This window comes from Vicugna pacos, unplaced genomic scaffold, assembly GCF_048564905.1.
Source record: "Vicugna pacos unplaced genomic scaffold, VicPac4 SAC-SAT, whole genome shotgun sequence".
Classification (NCBI taxonomy): Eukaryota; Metazoa; Chordata; class Mammalia; order Artiodactyla; family Camelidae; genus Vicugna; species Vicugna pacos.
The window spans coordinates 3,991,787-4,009,602 of NW_027328721.1; positions in this window are offsets into that span (position 1 = coordinate 3,991,787).

Consider the following 17,816-nt stretch of genomic DNA (forward strand, 5'->3'; position numbering starts at 1 on the left):
ATAACTTCCCTGACCATGGGGAGGCAGCCTCTGTCACTGGGATGCCCTGCAAACCCACCTACCATTCCCTGGCACAGAGACATTAGGAAAACCACGCAGCTCTCTTCAGTCACAGGTGTTCCCTGTTCGGGGAAGTCCGAGAAATACCTTCCCTGACCTTGTGGAGGCAGCCTTTGTCACTGGGATATCCTACAAAGCCCCCTTGCATTCCCTGGAACAGAGACAGGAGGAAAATCCTCAGGGTAGATGTGCTTAGGCATTCCGTTAGAGCCAACGCGTTGCCGACAGTTTTTGGAACCTCCCACCTCTCAGGATTCCGTAACGATTGTCCGAGCGTGGGGGAGCACGAGAGACAACTCCAGGCAGCTCACTTCAGTCACAGTTGTCCTTGTTCGGGGAAGTCCGAGAAATAATTTCGCTGACCTTGTGGAGGCAGCCTCTGACACTGGGATATCCTGCAATCAACCCTAGCATTCCCTGACACAGAGACATTAGGAAAACCCTCATGGGGGACGAGCTTAGGCATTCCGTTAGAACCCACGCGCTTCCGACAGTTGGTGGAATCTCCCGACGCTCAGTATTCAGGAACCATTGTCAGTGCGTGGAGGAGCTCGAGAGACAACTCCACGCAGCTCTCTTCAGTCACAGGTGTTCCCTGTTCGGGGAAGTCCGAGAAATACCTTCCCTGACCTTGGGGAGGCAGTCTCTGTCACTGGGATATCATGCAAACCCCCCTAGCATTCCCTGGCACAGAGACATTAGGAAAACCCTCAGGGGAGACGAGATTAGGCATTCCGTTAGAACCCACGCGCTGCCGACCGTTGGTGGAACCTCCCCACGCTCAGGATTCCGGAACCATTGTCAGTGCGTGGGGGATCTCGAGAGACAACTCCACGCAGCTCTCTTCAGTCACATGTGTTCCCTGTTCGGGGAAGTCCGAGAAATAGCTTCCCTGACCTTGGGGAGGCATCCTTTGTCACTGGGATACCCTGCAAATCCCCTAGCATTCCCTGGCACAGAGACATTAGGAAAAACCTCAGGGGAGACGAGCTTAGGCATTCCGTTAGAACCCACGCGCTGTCGACCGTTGGTGGAACCTCCCCACGCTAAGGATTCCGGAACCATTGTCAGTGCGAGGGGGAGCTCGAGAGACAACTCCACGCAGCTCTCTTCAGTCACATCTGTTCCCTGTTCGGGGAAGTCCGAGAAATAGCTTCCCTGACCTTGGGGAGGCAGCCTCTGTCACTGGGATATCCTACAAATCCCCCTAGCATTCCCTGGCAGAGAGACATTAGGAAAAACCTCAGGGGAGACGAGCTTAGGAATTCCGTTAGAGCCAACGCGTTGCCGACAGTTTGAGGAACCTCCGCCCTCTCAGGATTCCGTAACGATTGTCAGAGCGTGGGGGAGCACGAGAGACAACTCCACGCAGCTCTCTTCCGTCACAGTTGTCCTTGTTCGGGGAAGTCCGAGAAATAACTTCGCTGAACTTGTGCAGGCAGTCTCTGTCACTGGGATATCCTGCAATCAACCCTAGCATTCCCTGGCACAGAGACATTAGGAAAACCATCATGGGGGACGAGCTTAGGTATTCCGTTAGAACTCACGCGCTAGCGACCGTTGGTGGAACCTCCCCACGCTCAGCATTCCGGAACCATTGTCAGTGCGTGGGGGAGCTCGAGAGAAAACTCCACGCAGCTCTCTTCAGTCACAGGTGAATCCTGTACGGGGAAGTCCGACAAATATCTTTCCTGACCTTGGGGATGCAGCCTCTGTCACAGGGATATCCTGCAAACCCCCCTAGCATTCCCTGACACAGAGACATTAGGAAAATTCTCAGGGGAGACGAGCTTAGGTATTCCGTTAGAACCCACGTGCTGCCGACCGTTGGTGGAACCTCCCCACGCTCAGGATTCCGGAAACATTGTCAGTGCGTGGGGGAGCTCGAGAGACAACTCCACGCAGCTCTCTTCAGTCACAGGTGTTCCCTGTTCGGGGAAGTCCGAGAAATACCTTCCCTGACCTTGGGGAGGCAGTATCTGTCACTGGGATATCCTGCAAACCCTCCTAGCATTCCCTGGCACAGAGACATTAGGAAAACCCTCAGGGGAGACGAGCTTAAGCATTCCGTTAGAACGCATGCGCTGTCGACCGTTGGTGGAACCTCCCCACGCTAAGGATTCCGGAACCATTGTCAGTGCGTGGGGTAGCTCGAGAGACAACTCCACGCAGCTCTCTTCAGTCACAGGTGTTCCCTGTTCGGGGAAGTCCGAGAAAGAGCTTCCCTGACCTTGGTGAGGCAGCCTCTGTCACTGGGATATCCTGAAAACCCCCCTAGCATTCCCTGGCACAGAGGCTTTAGGAAAACCCTCAGGGGAGATGAGCTTAGGCATTCCGTAAGAACCTACGCGCTGCCGACCGTTGGTGGAACCTCCCCACTCTCAGTATACCATAACAATTGTCAGTGCGTGGGGGAGCTCGAGAGACAACTCTGCAGACCTCTCTTCAGTGACAGGTGTTCCCTGTTTGGGTAAGTCCGAGAAATACCTTCCCTGACCTTGGGGATGCAGCCTCTGACAATTGGATATCCTGCAATCACACCTAGCATACCCTGGCAAAGAGACATTAGGGAAACCACGCAGCTCTCTTCAGTCACAGGTGTTCCGTGTTTGGGGTAGTCCGAGAAATACCTTCCCTGACTTTGTGGAGGCAGCCTCTGACACTGGGATATCCTGCAATGACCCCTAGCATTTCCTGGCACAGAGACATTAGGAAAACCCTCATGGGAGACGTGATTAGGCATTCCGTTTGAACCCACGCGCTGTCGACATTTGGTGGAACCTCCCCACGCTCAGGATTCCGGAACTATTTTCAGTGCGTGGGGGATCTCGAGAGACAATTCCACACAGCTCTCTTCAGTCACAGGTGTTCCCTGTTCGGGGAAGTCCGAGAAATATCTTCCCTTACCTTGGGGAGGCAGCCTCTGTCACTGGGATATCCTGCAAACACCCCTAGCATTCCCTGGCACAGAGAAATTAGGAAAACCCTCAGGGGAGACGAGCTTAGGCATTCCGTTAGAACCCACGCGCTGCCGACCGTTGGTGGAACCTCCCCACGCTCAGGATTCCGGAACAATTGTCAGTGCTTGGGGGAGCACGAGAGACAACTCCACTGAGCTCTCTTCAGTCACAGGTGTTCCCTGTACGGGGAAGTCAGAGAAATAACTTCCCTGACCTTAGGGAGGCAGCCTCTGTCACTGGGATATACTGCAAAGCCCCCTAGCATTCCCTGGCACAGAGACAGTAGGAAATTCCTCAGGGTATATGAGCTTAGGCATTCCGTTTGAACCCACGTGCTGCCGACCATTGGTGGAACCCCCCACGCTCAGGATTCCGGAACCATTGTCAGTGCTTGAGGGAGCTCGAGAGACAACTCCACGGAGCTCTCTTCAGTCACAGGAGTTCCCTGTTCGGGAAAGTCCGAGAAATACCTTCCCTGACCTTGGGGAGGCAGCCTTTGTCACTGGGATATCCTGCAAACACCCCTAAAATTCCCTGGCAAAGAGACATTTGGAAAACCCTCTGGGGAGACGAGCTTAGGCATTCCATTAGAACCCACGCGCTGCCGACCGTTGGTGGAACCTCCCCACGCTCAGGATTCCGGAAACATTGTCAGTGCGTGGGGGAGCTCGAGAGACAACTCCACGCAGCTCTCTTCAGTCACAGGTGTTCCCTGTTCGGGGAAGTCCGTGAAAAACCTTCCCTGACCTTGGGGAGGCAGCCTCTGTCACTGGGATATCCTGCAAACAACCACAGCATTCCCTGGCATAGAGACATTAGGAAAACCCTCAGGGGAAAAGAGCTTAGGCATTCTGTTGGAACCCACGCGCTGCAGACCGTTGGTGGAACCTCCCCACGCTCAGGATTCCGGAACCATTGTCAGTGCGTGGGGAAGCTCGAGAGACAACTCCACGAATCTCTCTTAAGTTACAGGAGTTCCGTGTTCGGGGAAGTCCGAGAAATACCTTCCCTGACCCTGGGGATGCAGACTCTGACATTGGGATATCCTGCAATCACACATAGCATACCCTGGCAAAGAGACATTAGGGACACCACGCAGCTCTCTTCAGTCACATGTGTTCCCTGTTCGGGGTAGTCCGAGAAATAACTTCCCTGACCTTGTGGAGGCAGCCTCTGACACTGGGATATCCTACAATCACCCCTAGCATTCCCTGGCACAGTGACATTAGGAAAACCCTCATGGGAGACTAGCTAAAGCTTTCCGTTCGAACCCACGCGCTGCCTAACGTTGTTGGAACCTCCCCATGCTCAGGATTCCGGAACAATTGTCAGTGCGTGGGGGAGCTCGAGAGACACCTCCACGCAACTCTCTTCAGTTACAGGATTTCCCTGTTTGGGGAAGTCCGAGAAATCACATCCCTGAACTTGGGGAGGCAGCATATGTCACTGGGATATGCTGCAAACCCCCCTAGCATTGCCTGGCACAGAGACATTAGGAAAACCATCAGGGGATGCGCACTTTGGCATTCTGTCAGAACCCACGCGCTGCCGACCGTTGGTGGAACCTCCTCACGCTCAGGATTCTGGAACCATTGTCAGTGCGTGGGGGAGCTCGAGATACAACTCCACGCAGATCTCTTCAGTCACAGGTGTTCCCTGTACGGGGAAGTCAGAGAAATACCTTCACTGATCTTGGGGAGGCAGCCTCTGTCACTGGGTTACCCTGCAAATCCCCCTAGCATTCCCTGGCACAGAGACATTAGGAAAACCCTCAGGGGAAACGAGGTTAGGCATTCCGTTAAAACCCACGCGCTGCCGACCGTTGGTGGAACCTCCCCACGCTCAGGATTCCGGAACCATTGTCAATGCGTGGGGGAGCACTAGAGACAACTCCACGCAGCTCTGTTCAGTCACAAGTGTTCCCTGTTCGGGGAAGTACGGGAAATAGTTTCCCTGAACTTGGGGAGGCAGCTTCTTTCACTGGGATATCCTACAATCACCCCTAGCATTCCCTGGCACAGTGACATTAGGAAAACACTCATGGGAGACTAGCTAAAGCATTCCGTTCGAACCCACGCGCTGCCGACCGTTGGTGGAACCTCCCCACGCTCAGGATTCCGGAACCATTGTCAGTGCATGGGGGAGATCGAGAGACAAATCCACGCAGCTCTCTTTAGTGACAGGTGTTCCCTGTTTGGGGAAGTGCGAGAAATCACTTCCCTGAACTTGCGGAGGCAGCCTCTGTCACTGGGATAACCTGCATACCACCCTAGCATTCCCTGGCACAGAGAAATTAGGAAAACGCTCAGGAGAGACGAGCTTAGGCATTCCCTTTGAAGCCACGTGCTGTCGACCGTTGGTGGAATATAACCACGCTCAGGATTCCGGAACCATTGTCAGTGCGTGGGGGAGTTGGAGAGAGAACTCCACGCAGCTCTCTTCATTCACAGGGGTTCCCTGTTCGGGGAAGTCCGAGAAATACCTTCCCTGACCTTGGGGAGGCAGCCTCTGACACTGGGATGTCCTGCAATCACACCTAGCATACCCTGGCAATGAGACATTAGGGAAACCACGCAGCATTCTTCAGTCGCAGGTGTTCCCTGTTCGGGGTAGTCCGAGAAATAACTTCCCTGACCTTGTGGAGGCAGCCTCTGACACTGGGATATCCTACAATCACCCCTAGCATTCCCTGGCACAGTGACATTAGGAAAACCCTCAGGGGAGACTAGCTAATGCATTCCGTTCGAACCCACGCGCTGCCGAACGTTGGTGGAACCTCCCCACGCTCAGGATTCCGGAACAATTGTCAGTGCGTGGGGGAGCTCGAGAGACACCTCCACGCAGCTCTCTTCAGTTACAGGAGTTCCCTGTTTGGGGAAGTGCGAGAAATCACTTCCCTGAACTTGCGGAGGCAGCCTCTGTCACTGGGATAAGCTGCAAACCCCCCTAGCATTCCCTGGCACAGAGACATTAGGAAAAACCTCAGGGGAGACGAGCTTTGGCATTCCGTTAGAACCCATGTGCTGCCGACCGTTGGTGGAACCTCCCCACGCTCAGGATTCAGGAACCATTGTCAGTGCGTGGGGGAGCTCGAGAGGCAACTCTGCAGACCTCTCTTCAGTGACAGGTGTTCCCTGTTTGGGGAAGTCCGAGAAACACCTACCCTGACCTTGGGGAGGCAGCCTCTGACAATGGGATATCCTGCAATCACACCTAGCATACCCTGGCAAAGAGTCATTAGGGAAACCACGCAGCTCTCTTCAGTCACAGGTGTTCCGTGTTTGGGGTAGTCTGAGAAATACCTTCCCTGACTTTGTGGAGGCAGCCTCTGGCACTGGGATATCCTACAATCACCCCTAGCATTCCCTGGCACAGTGAAATTTGGAAAACCCTCAGGGGAGACTAGCTAAGGCATTCCGTTTGAACCCACGCGCTGCCGAACGTTGGTTGAACCTCCCAACGCTCAGGATTCCGGAACAATTGTCAGTGCGTGGGGGAGCTCGAGAGACCCCTCCACGTAGCACGCTTCAGTTACAGGAGTTCCCTGTTTGGGGAAGTCCGAGAAATCACTTCCCTGAACTTGGGGAGGCAGCCTCTGTCACTGGGATATGCTGCAAACGCCCCTAGCATTGCCTGGCACAGAGACATTAGAAAACCCTCAGGGGAGACGAGCTTAGGCATTCCGAAGGAACCCAAGCGCTGCCGACCGATGGTGGAACATCCCCTGGCTCAGGATTCCGGAAACATTGTCAGTGCGTGGGGGAGCTTGAGAGACAACTCCACGCAGCTCTCTTCCGTCACAGGTGTTCCCTGTTCGGGGAAGTCCAAGAAATACCTTCGCTGACCTTGGGGAGGCAGCCTCTGTCACTGGGATAACCTGCAAACCCCCCTAGCATTCCCTGGCACAGAGACATTAGGAAAACCCTCAGGGGAGGTGAGCTTAGGCATTCCGTCAGAAACCACGCGCTACCGGCCGTTGGTGGAACCTCCTCACGCTCAGTATTCCGGAACCATTGACAGTGCGTGGGAGAACTCGAGAGACAACTCCAAACAGCTCTCTTCAGTGACAGGTGTTCCCTGTTCGGGGAAGTCCGAGAAACACCTTCCCTGGCTTTGGGGAAGCAGCCTCTGACACTGGGATACCCGGCAAACCTCCCTAGCATTCCCTGGCAGAGAGACATTAGGAAAACCCTCAGGGGAGACGAGCTTAGGCATTAAGTTAGAACCCACGCGCTGCCGACCGATGGTGGAACATCCCCTGGCTCAGGATTCCGGAAACATTGTCAGTGGGTAGGGGAGCTTCAGAGACAACTCCACGCAGCTCTCTTCAGTCACAGGTGTTTCCTGTTCGGGGAAGTCCGAGAAATACCTTCTCTGAACTTGGGAATGCAGCCCCTGTCACTGGGATATCCTGCAAACCCCCCTAGCATTCCCTAGGCACAGAGACCTTAGGAAAACCCTCAGGGGAGACGAGCTTAGGCATTCCGTTAAAACCCACGCGCTTCCGACCGTTGGTGGAACCTCCCCACGCTCAGTATTGCGGAACAATTGTCAGTTCGTGGGGGAGCACGAGAGACAACTCCACGCAGCTCTCTTCAGTCACATTTGTTCCCTGTTCGGGGAAGTCCGAGAAATACCTTCCATGACCTTGGGGAGGCAGCCTCTGTCACTGGGATATCCTGCAAACCCCCCTAGCATTCCCTGGATAGAGACATTAGGAAAACACTCAATGTAGACGAGCTTAGGCATTCCGTTAGAACCCATGCGCTGCCGACCGTTGGTGCAACCTCCCCACGCTCAGGATTCCGGAACCATTGTCAGTGCGTGGGGGAGCTCGAGAGACAACTCCACGGAGCTCTCTTCAGTCACAGGTGCTCCCTGTTCGGGGAAGTCCGAGAAATACCTTCCCTGACCTTGGGGATTCAGCCTCTGACAATGGGATATCCTGCAATCACACCTAGCATACCCTGGCAAAAAGACATTAGGGAAACCACGCTGCTCTCTTCAGTCACAGGTGTTCCCTGTTCTTGGTAGTCCGAGAAATACCTTCCCTGACCTTGTGGAGGGAGCCTCTGACACTGATATATCCTACAATCACCCCTAGCATTCCCTGGCACAGTGACATTAGGAAAACCCTCAAGGGAGACTAGCTAAGGCATTCCGTTCGAACCCACGCGCTGCCGAACGTTGGTGGAACCTTCCCACGCTCAGTATTCCGGAACAATTGTCAGTTCGTGGGGGAACACGAGAGACAACTCCACGCAGCTCTCTTCAGTCACATTTGTTCCCTGTTCGGGGAAGTCCGAGAAATAACTTCCCTGACATTGGGGAGGCAGCCTCTGTCACTGGGATATCCTGCAAACACCCCTAGCATCCCTGGCCAGAGACAGTAGGAAAACCCTCAGGGGAGACGAGCTTAGGCATTCCGTTAGAACCCATGCGCTGCCGACCGTTGGTGGAACCTCCCCACGCTCAGTATTCTGGAACCATTGTCAATGCGTGGGGTAGCACGAGAGACAACTCCACGAATCTATCTTCAGTTACAGGACTTCCGTTTTCGGGGAAGTCCGAGAAATCACTTCCCTGACCTTAGGGAGGGAGCCTCTGTCACTGGGATATCCTGCAAACCCCCCTAGCATTCCCTGGCACAGAGACATTTGGAAAACCCTCAGGGGAGACGAGCTTAGGCATTCCGTTAGAACCCACGCGCTGTCGACCGTTGGTGGAACCTCCCCACGCTCAGGATTCCGGAACCATTGTCAGTGCGTGGGGGAGCTCGAGAGACAATTCCACGAAGCTCTCTTCAGTCACAGGTGTTCCCTGTTCGGGGAAGACCAAGAAACACCTTCTCTGAACTTGGGGAGGCAGCCTCTTTCACAGGGATGTCCTGCAAACACCTCTAGTATTCCGTGGCACAGAGATATTAGGAAAATCCTCAGGGGAGACGACCTTAGGCATTCCGTTAGAACCCACGCGCTGCCGACCGTTGGTGGAACCTCCCCACGCTCAGGATTCCTGGAACCATTGTCAGTGCTTGGGGGAGCTCGAGAGAAAACTCCACGCAGCTCTCTTCAGTCACAGGTGTTCCCTGTTCGCGGAAGTCCGACAAATAACTTCCCTGACCTTGGGGAGGCAGCCTCTGACACTGGGATATCCTGCAATCACCCCTAGCATTCCCTGGCACAGAGACATTAGGAAAACACTCAGGGGAGACGAGCTTAGGCATTCCGTTAGAACCCACGCGCTGCCGACCTTTGGTGGAACCTCCCCACGCTAAGGATTCCGGAACCATTGTCAGTACGTGGGGGACCTCGAGAGACAACTCCACGCAGCTCTCATCAGTCACAGGTGTTCCCTATTCGGGGAAGTCTGAGAAATCATTTCCTTGACCTTGGTTAGGTAGCCTCTGTCGCTGGGATATCTTGCAAACCCCCCTAGCATTCCCTGGCACAGAGACATTAGGAAAATGCTCAGGGGAGACAAGTTTAGGCATTCCGATAGAACCCACGCGCTGCCGACCGTTGGTGGAACCTCCCACGCTCAGGATTCCGGAACCATTTTCAGTGACTGGGGGAGTTCGAGAGACAACTCCTCACAGCTCTCTTCAGTCACAGCTGTTCCCTGTTCGGGGAAATCCACGAAATAGCTTCCCGGACCTTGGGGAGGCAGCCTCTGTCACTGGGATATCCTGCAAACCCCTCTAGCATTCCCTGGCACAGATACATTAGGAAAACCCTCAGGGGAGACGAGCTTAAGCATTCCGTTAGAACCCAAACGCAGCCGACCGTTCGTGGAACTCCCCAGGCTCAGTATTCCGGAACAATTGTCAGTGCGTGGGGGAGCTCGAGAGACAACTCCACGCAGCTCTCTTCAGTCACAGGTGTTCCCTGTTCGGGGAAGTCCGAGAAATACCTTCCCTGACCTGGGGAAGCAGCCTCTGACACTGGGATATCCTGCAATCACCTTTAGCATTCCCTGGCACAGAGACATTGAGAAAAACCTCAGGGGAGACGAGCTTAGGCATTCCGTTAGAACCCACGCGCTGCCGACCTTTGGTGGAACCTCCCCACGCTCAGGATTCCGGAATCATTGTCAGTGCGTGGGGGAGCTCGAGAGACAAATCCACGCAGCTCTCTTCAGTCACAAGTGTTCCCTTTTCGGGGAAATCTAAGAAAAATTTTCCCTGAACTTGGGGAGGCAGCCTCTGTCACTGGGATATCCTGCAAACCCCCCTAGCATTCCCTGGCACAGAGACATTAGGAAAACCCTCAGGGGAGACGAACTGAAGCATTCCGTTTGAACTCACGCGCTGTCAAACGTTGGTGGAACGTCCCCACGCTCAGGATTCCGGAATCATTGTCAGTACGTGGGGGACCTCGAGAGACAACTCCACGCAGCTCTCATCAGTCACAGGTGTTCCCTATTCGGGGAAGTCTGAGAAATCTTTTCCTTGACCTTGGTTAGGTAGCCTCTGTCGCTGGGATATCTTGCAAAACCCCCTAGCATTCCCTGGCACAGAGACATTAGGAAAATGCTCAGGGGAGACAAGATTAGGCATTCCGATAGAACCCACATGCTGCCGACCGTTGGTGGAACCTCCCCACGCTCAGGATTTCTGGAACCAATGTCAGTGCGTGGGGGAGCTCGAGAGGCAACTCCACGCAGCTGTCTTCAGTCACAGGTGTTCCCTGTTCGGGGAAGTCCTAGAAAAAGCTTCCCTTACCTTGGGGAGTCAGCCTCTGTCACTGGGATATCCTGCAACCCCCCTAGCATTCCCTGGCACAGAGACATTAGGAAAACCCTCATGGGAGACGAGCTTAGGCATTCCGTTAAAACCCACGCGCTGCCGACCGTTGGTGGAACCTCCCCACGTTCAGGATTCCGAAACGATTGGCAGAGCATGGGGGAGCACGAGAGACAACTCCACGCAGCTCTCGTCAGTCACAGTTGTTCCTTGTTCGGGGAAGTCCGAGAAATAACTTCGCTGACCTTGTGGAGGTAGCCTCTGACACTGGGATATCCTGCAATCACCCCTAGCATTCCCTGGCATAGAGACATTAGGAAAACCCTTATGGGATACGAGCTTAGGCATTCCGTTATAACCCACGCGCTTCCGACCGTTGGTGGAAGCTCCCCACCCTCAGTATTCCGGAACCATTGTCAGTGCGTGGGGGAGCTCGAGAGACAACTCCACGCAGCTCTCTTCAGTCACAGGTGTTCCCTGTTCGGAAAGTCCGACAAATAATTTCCCTGACCTTGGGGAGGGAGCCTCTGTCACTGGGATATCCTGCAAACCCCCCTAACATTCCCTGGCACAGAGACATTAGGAAAACCCTCAGGGGAGACGAGCTTAGGCATTCCGTTAGAACCCACGCGCTGCCGACCGTTGGTGGAACCTCCCCACGCTCATGATTCTGGAACCATTGTCAGTGCGTGGGGGAGCTCGAGAGACAACTCCACGTAGCTCTCTTCAGTCACAGGTGTTCCATGTTCGTGGAAGTCCGAGAAATAACTTCCCTGAACTTGGGGAGGGAGCCTCTGACACTGGGATAACCTGCAAACACCCCTAGCATTCCCTGGCACAGAGACAGTAGGAAAACCCTCAGGGGAGACGAGCTTAGGCATTCCGTTAGAACCCACGCGCTGCCGACCGATGGTGGAACATCCCCTGGCTCAGGATTCCGGAAACATTGTCAGTGGGTAGGGGAGCTTCAGAGACAACTCCACGCAGCTCTCTTCAGTCACAGGTGTTTCCTGTTCGGGGAAGTCCGAGAAATACCTTCTCTGAACTTGGGAATGCAGCCCCTGTCACTGGGATATCCTGCAAACCCCCCTAGCATTCCCTAGGCACAGAGACCTTAGGAAAACCCTCAGGTGAGACGAGCTTAGGCATTCCGTTAAAACCCACGCGCTTCCGACCGTTGGTGGAACCTCCCCACGCTCAGTATTGCGGAACAATTGTCAGTTCGTGGGGGAGCACGAGAGACAACTCCACGCAGCTCTCTTCAGTCCCATTTGTTCCCTGTTCGGGGAAGTCCGAGAAATACCTTCCATGACCTTGGGGAGGCAGCCTCTGTCACTGGGATATCCTGCAAACCCCCCTAGCATTCCCTGGCCAGAGACATTAGGAAAACACTCAATGGAGACGAGCTTAGGCATTCCGTTAGAACCCATGCGCTGCCGACCGTTGGTGCAACCTCCCCACGCTCAGGATTCCGGAACCATTGTCAGTGCGTGGGGGAGCTCGAGAGACAACTCCACGGAGCTCTCTTCAGTCACAGGTGTTCCCTGTTCGGGGAAGTCCGAGAAATACCTTCCCTGACATTGGGGATTCAGCCTCTGACAATGGGATATCCTGCAATCACACCTAGCATACCCTGGCAAAGAGACATTAGGGAAACCACGCTGCTCTCTTCAGTCACAGGTGTTCCCTGTTCTTGGTAGTCCGAGAAATACCTTCCCTGACCTTGTGGAGGGAGCCTCTGACACTGATATATCCTACAATCACCCCTAGCATTCCCTGGCACAGTGACATTAGGAAAACCCTCAAGGGAGACTAGCTAAGGCATTCCGTTCGAACCCACGCGCTGCCGAACGTTGGTGGAACCTTCCCACGCTCAGTATTCCGGAACAATTGTCAGTTCGTGGGGGAGCACGAGAGACAACTCCACGCAGCTCTCTTCAGTCACATTTGTTCCCTGTTCGGGGAAGTCCGAGAAATAACTTCCCTGACATTGGGGAGGCAGCCTCTGTCACTGGGATATCCTGCAAACACCCCTAGCATCCCTGGCCAGAGACAGTAGGAAAACCCTCAGGGGAGACGAGCTTAGGCATTCCGTTAGAACCCACGCGCTGCCGAACGTTGGTGGAACCTCCCCACGCTCAGGATTCCGGAACCATTGTCAGTGCGTGGTGGAGCTCTAGAGACAACTCCACGCAGCTCTCTCCAGTCACAGGTGTTCCCTGTTCGGGGAAGTCCGAGAAATAATTTCCCTGAACTTGGGGAAGTAGCTTATGTCACTGGGATATCCTGCAAACCCCCTAGCATTCCCTGGCACAGAGACATTAGGAAAATCCTCAGGGGAGACGAGCTTAAGCATTCCGTTAGAACCCACGCGCTGCCGACCGTTGGTGGAACCTCCCCACGCTCAGGAGTCCGGAATCATTGTCAGTGCGTGGGGGAGCTCGAGAGACAACTCCACGCAGCTCTCTTTAGTCACAGGTGTTCCATGTTCAGGGAAGTCCGAGAAATAACTTCTCTGAACTTGGGGAGGCAGCCTCTGTCACTGGGATATCCTGCAAACCACCCTAGCATTCCCTGGCACAGAGAAATTAGGAAAATCCTCAGGGGAGACGAGCTTAGGCATTCCGTTAGAACCCACGCGCTGCCGACCGTTGGTGGATCCTCCCCACGCTCAGTATTCCGGAACCATTGTCAATGCGTGGGGTAGCACGAGAGACAACTCCACGAATCTATCTTCAGTTACAGGACTTCCGTTTTCGGGGAAGTCCGAGAAATCACTTCCCTGAACTTAGGGAGGGAGCCTCTGTCACTGGGATATCCTGCAAAACCCCCTAGGCTTCCCTGGCACAGAGACATTAGGAAAACCCTCAGGGGAGGCGAGCTTAGGCATTCCGTCAGAACCCACGTGCTGCCGACCGTTGGTGGAACCTCCCCACGCTCAGGATTCCGGAAACATTGTCAGTGCGTGGTGGATCTCGAGAGACAACACCACGCAGCTCTCTTCAGTCACACGTGTTCCCTGTTAGGGGAAGTCCGAGAAATACCTTCCCTGACCTTGGGGAGGCAGCCTCTGACACTGGGATATCCTGCAATCACACCTAGCATACCCTGGCAAAGAGATATAAGGGAAACCACGCAGCTCTCTTCAGTCACTGGTGTTCCCTGTTCGGGGTAGTCCGAGAAATACCTTCCCTGACCTTGTGGAGGCAGCCTCTGACACTGGGATATCCTACAATCACCCCTAGCATTCCCTGGCACAGAGATATTAGGAAAACACTCAGGGGAGACGAGCTTAGGCATTCTGTTAGAACCTACGCACTGCCGACCGTTGGTGGAACCTCCCCACACTCAGGATTCCGGAACCATTGTCAGTGCGTGGGGGAGCTCGAGGGACAACTCCACGCAGCTCTCTTCAGTCACAGGTGTTCCCTGTTCGGGGAAGTCCGAGAAATACATTCTCTGAACTTGGGGAGGAATCCTGTGTCACTGGGATATCCTGCATAACCCTCTAGCATTCCCTGGCACAGAAACAGTAGGAAAACCCTCAGGGGAGATGAGCTTAGGCATTCCGTTAGAAACCACGCGCTGCCGACCGTTGGTGGAACCTCACCACGCTCAGGATTCCGGAACCATTGTCAGTGCGTGGGGGAGCTCGAGAGACAACTCCACGCAGCTCTCTTCAGTCACAGGTGTTCCCTGTACGGGGAAGTCCGATAAATACATTCCATTACCTTGGGGAGGCAACCACAGTCACTGGGATATCCTGCAAACCCCCCTAGCATTCCCTGGCACAGAGACATTAGGAAAACCCTCAGGGGAGACCAGCTTAGGCATTCCGTTAGAACCCAAGCGCTGCCGATCGTTGGTGGAAACTCCCCACGCTCAGGATTCCGAAAACATTGTCAGTGCGTTGGGGAGCTCGAGAGACAATTCCACGCAGCTCTCTTCAGTCACAGGTGTTCCCTGTTCGGGGAATTCAGAGAAATAACTTCTCTGAACTTGGGAAGGAAGCCTATGTCACTGGGATATCCTGCAAACCCCCCTAGCATTCCCTGGCACAGACATTACGAAAACCCTCAGGGGAGACGAGCTTAGGCATTCCCTTTGAAGACACGCGCTGCCGAACGTTGGTGGAACCTCCCCACGCTCAGGATTCCGGAACAATTGTCAGTGCGTGGGGGAGCTCGAGAGACACCTCCACGCAGCTCTCTTCAGTTACAGGAGTTCCCTGTTCGGGGAAGTCCGAGAAATCACTTCCCTTACATTGGGGAGGCAGCCTCTGTCACTGGGATATCCTGCATACCCCCCTAGCATTCCCTGGCACAGAGACATTTGGAAAACCCTCAGGGGAGACGAGCTTAGGCATTCCGTAAGAACCCACGCGCTGTCGACCGTTGGTGGAACCTCCCCACACTCAGGATTCCGGAACCATTGTCAGCGCGTAGGGGAGCTCGAGAGACAATTCCACGAAGCTCTCTTCAGTCACAGGTGTTCCCTGTTCGGGGAAGACCAAGAAACACCTTCTCTGAACTTGGGGAGGCAGCCTCTTTCACAGGGATGTCCTGCAAACACCTCTAGTATTCCGTGGCACAGAGATATTAGGAAAAGCCTCAGGGGAGACGACCTTAGGCATTCCGTTAGAACCCACGCGCTGCCGACCGTTGGTGGAACCTCCCCACGCTCAGGATTCCTGGAACCATTGTCAGTGCTTGGGGGAGCTCGAGAGAAAACTCCACGCAGCTCTCTTCAGTCACAGGTGTTCCCTGTTCGCGGAAGTCCGACAAATAACTTCCCTGACCTTGGGGAGGCAGCCTCTGACACTGGGATATCCTGCAATCACCCCTAGCATTCCCTGGCACAGAGACATTAGGAAAACACTCAGGGGAGACGAGCTTAGGCATTCCGTTAGAACCCACGCGCTGCCGACCTTTGGTGGAACCTGCCCACGCTAAGGATTCCGGAACCATTGTCAGTACGTGGGGGACCTCGAGAGACAACTCCACGCAGCTCTCATCAGTCACAGGTGTTCCCTATTCGGGGAAGTCTGAGAAATCATTCCCGTGGCCTTGGTTAGGTAGCCTCTGTCGCTGGGATATCTTGCAAACCCCCCTAGCATTCCCTGGCACAGAGACATTAGGAAAATGCTCAGGGGAGACAAGTTTAGGCATTCCGATAGAACCCACGCGCTGCCGACCGTTGGTGGAACCTCCCACGCTCAGGATTCCGGAACCATTGTCAGTGCTTGCGGGAGCTTGAGAGACAACTCCACGCAGCTCTCTTCAGTCACAGGTGTTCCCTGTTCAGGGAAGTCCGAGAAATACCTTCTCTGAACTTGGGGAGGCAGCCTCTGTCACTGGGATATACTGCAAAAGCCCCAAGCATTCCCTGGCACAGAGACATTAAGAAAAACCTCAGGGGAGACGAGTTTAGGCATTCCGTTTGAACCCACGCGCTGCCGACATTTGGTGGAACCTCCCCACGCTCAGGATTCCGGAACCATTTTCAGTGACTGGGGGAGTTCGAGAGACAACTCCTCACAGCTCTCTTCAGTCACAGCTGTTCCCTGTTCGGGGAAATCCACGAAATAGCTTCCCGGACCTTGGGGAGGCAGCCTCTGTCACTGGGATATCCTGCAAACCCCTCTAGCATTCCCTGGCACAGATACATTAGGAAAACCCTCAGGGGAGACGAGCTTAAGCATTCCGTTAGAACCCAAGCGCAGCCGACCGTTCGTGGAACTCCCCAGGCTCAGTATTCCGGAACAATTATCAGTGCGTGGGGGAGCTCGAGAGACAACTCCACGCAGCTCTCTTCAGTCACAGGGGTTCCCTGTTCGGGGAAGTCCGAGAAATACCTTCCCTGACCTGGGGAAGCAGCCTCTGACACTGGGATATCCTGCAATCACCTTTAGCATTCCCTGGCACAGAGACATTGAGAAAACCCTCAGGGGAGACGAGCTTAGGCATTCCGTTAGAACCCACGCGCTGCCGACCTTTGGTGGAACCTCCCCACGCTCAGGATTCCTGGAACCATTGTCAGTGCGTGGGGGAGCTCGAGAGGCAACTCCACGCAGTTGTCTTCAGTCACAGGTGTTCCCTGTTCGGGGAAGTCCTAGAAAAAGCTTCCCTTACCTTGGGGAGGCAGCTTCTGTCACTGGGATATCCTGCAACCCCCCTAGCATTCCCTGGCACAGAGATATTAGGAAAAACGTCATGGGAGACGAGCTTAGGCATTCCGTTAGAACCCACGCGCTGCCGACCGTTGGTGGAACCTCCCCACGTTCAGGATTCCGAAAAGATTGGCAGAGCGTGGGGGAGCACAAGAGACAACTCCACGCAGCTCTCGTCAATCACAGTTGTTCCTTGTTCGGGGAAGTCCGAGAAATAACTTCGCTGACCTTGTGGAGGCAGCCTCTGACACTGGGATATCCTGCAATCACCCCTAGCATTCCCTGGCATAGAGACATTAGGAAAACCCTTATGGGATACGAGCTTAGGCATTCCGTTTTAACCCACGCGCTTCCGACCGTTGGTGGAACCTCCCCACCCTCAGTATTCCGGAACCATTGTCAGTGCGTGGGGGAGCTCGAGAGACAACTCCACGCAGCTCTCTTCAGTCACAGGTGTTCCCTGTTCGGGAAGTCCGACAAATAATTTCCCTGACCTTGGGGAGGCAGCCTCTGTCACTGGGATATCCTGAAAACCCCCCTAGCATTCCCTGGCACAGAGACATTAGGAAAACCCTCAGGGGAGACCAGCTTAGGCATTCCGTTAGAACCCACGCGCTGCCGACCGTTGGTGGAACCTCCCCACGCTCATGATTCCGGAACCATTGTCAGTGCGTGGGGGAGCTCGAGAGACAACTCCACGTAGCTCTCTTCAGTCACAGGTGTTCCATGTTCGTGGAAGTCCGAGAAATAACTTCCCTGAACTTGGGGAGGGAGCCTCTGACACTGGGATAACCTGCAATCACCCCTAGCATTCCCTGGCACAGAGACAGTAGGAAAACCCTCAGGGGAGACGAGCTTAGGCATTCCGTTAGAACCCACGCGC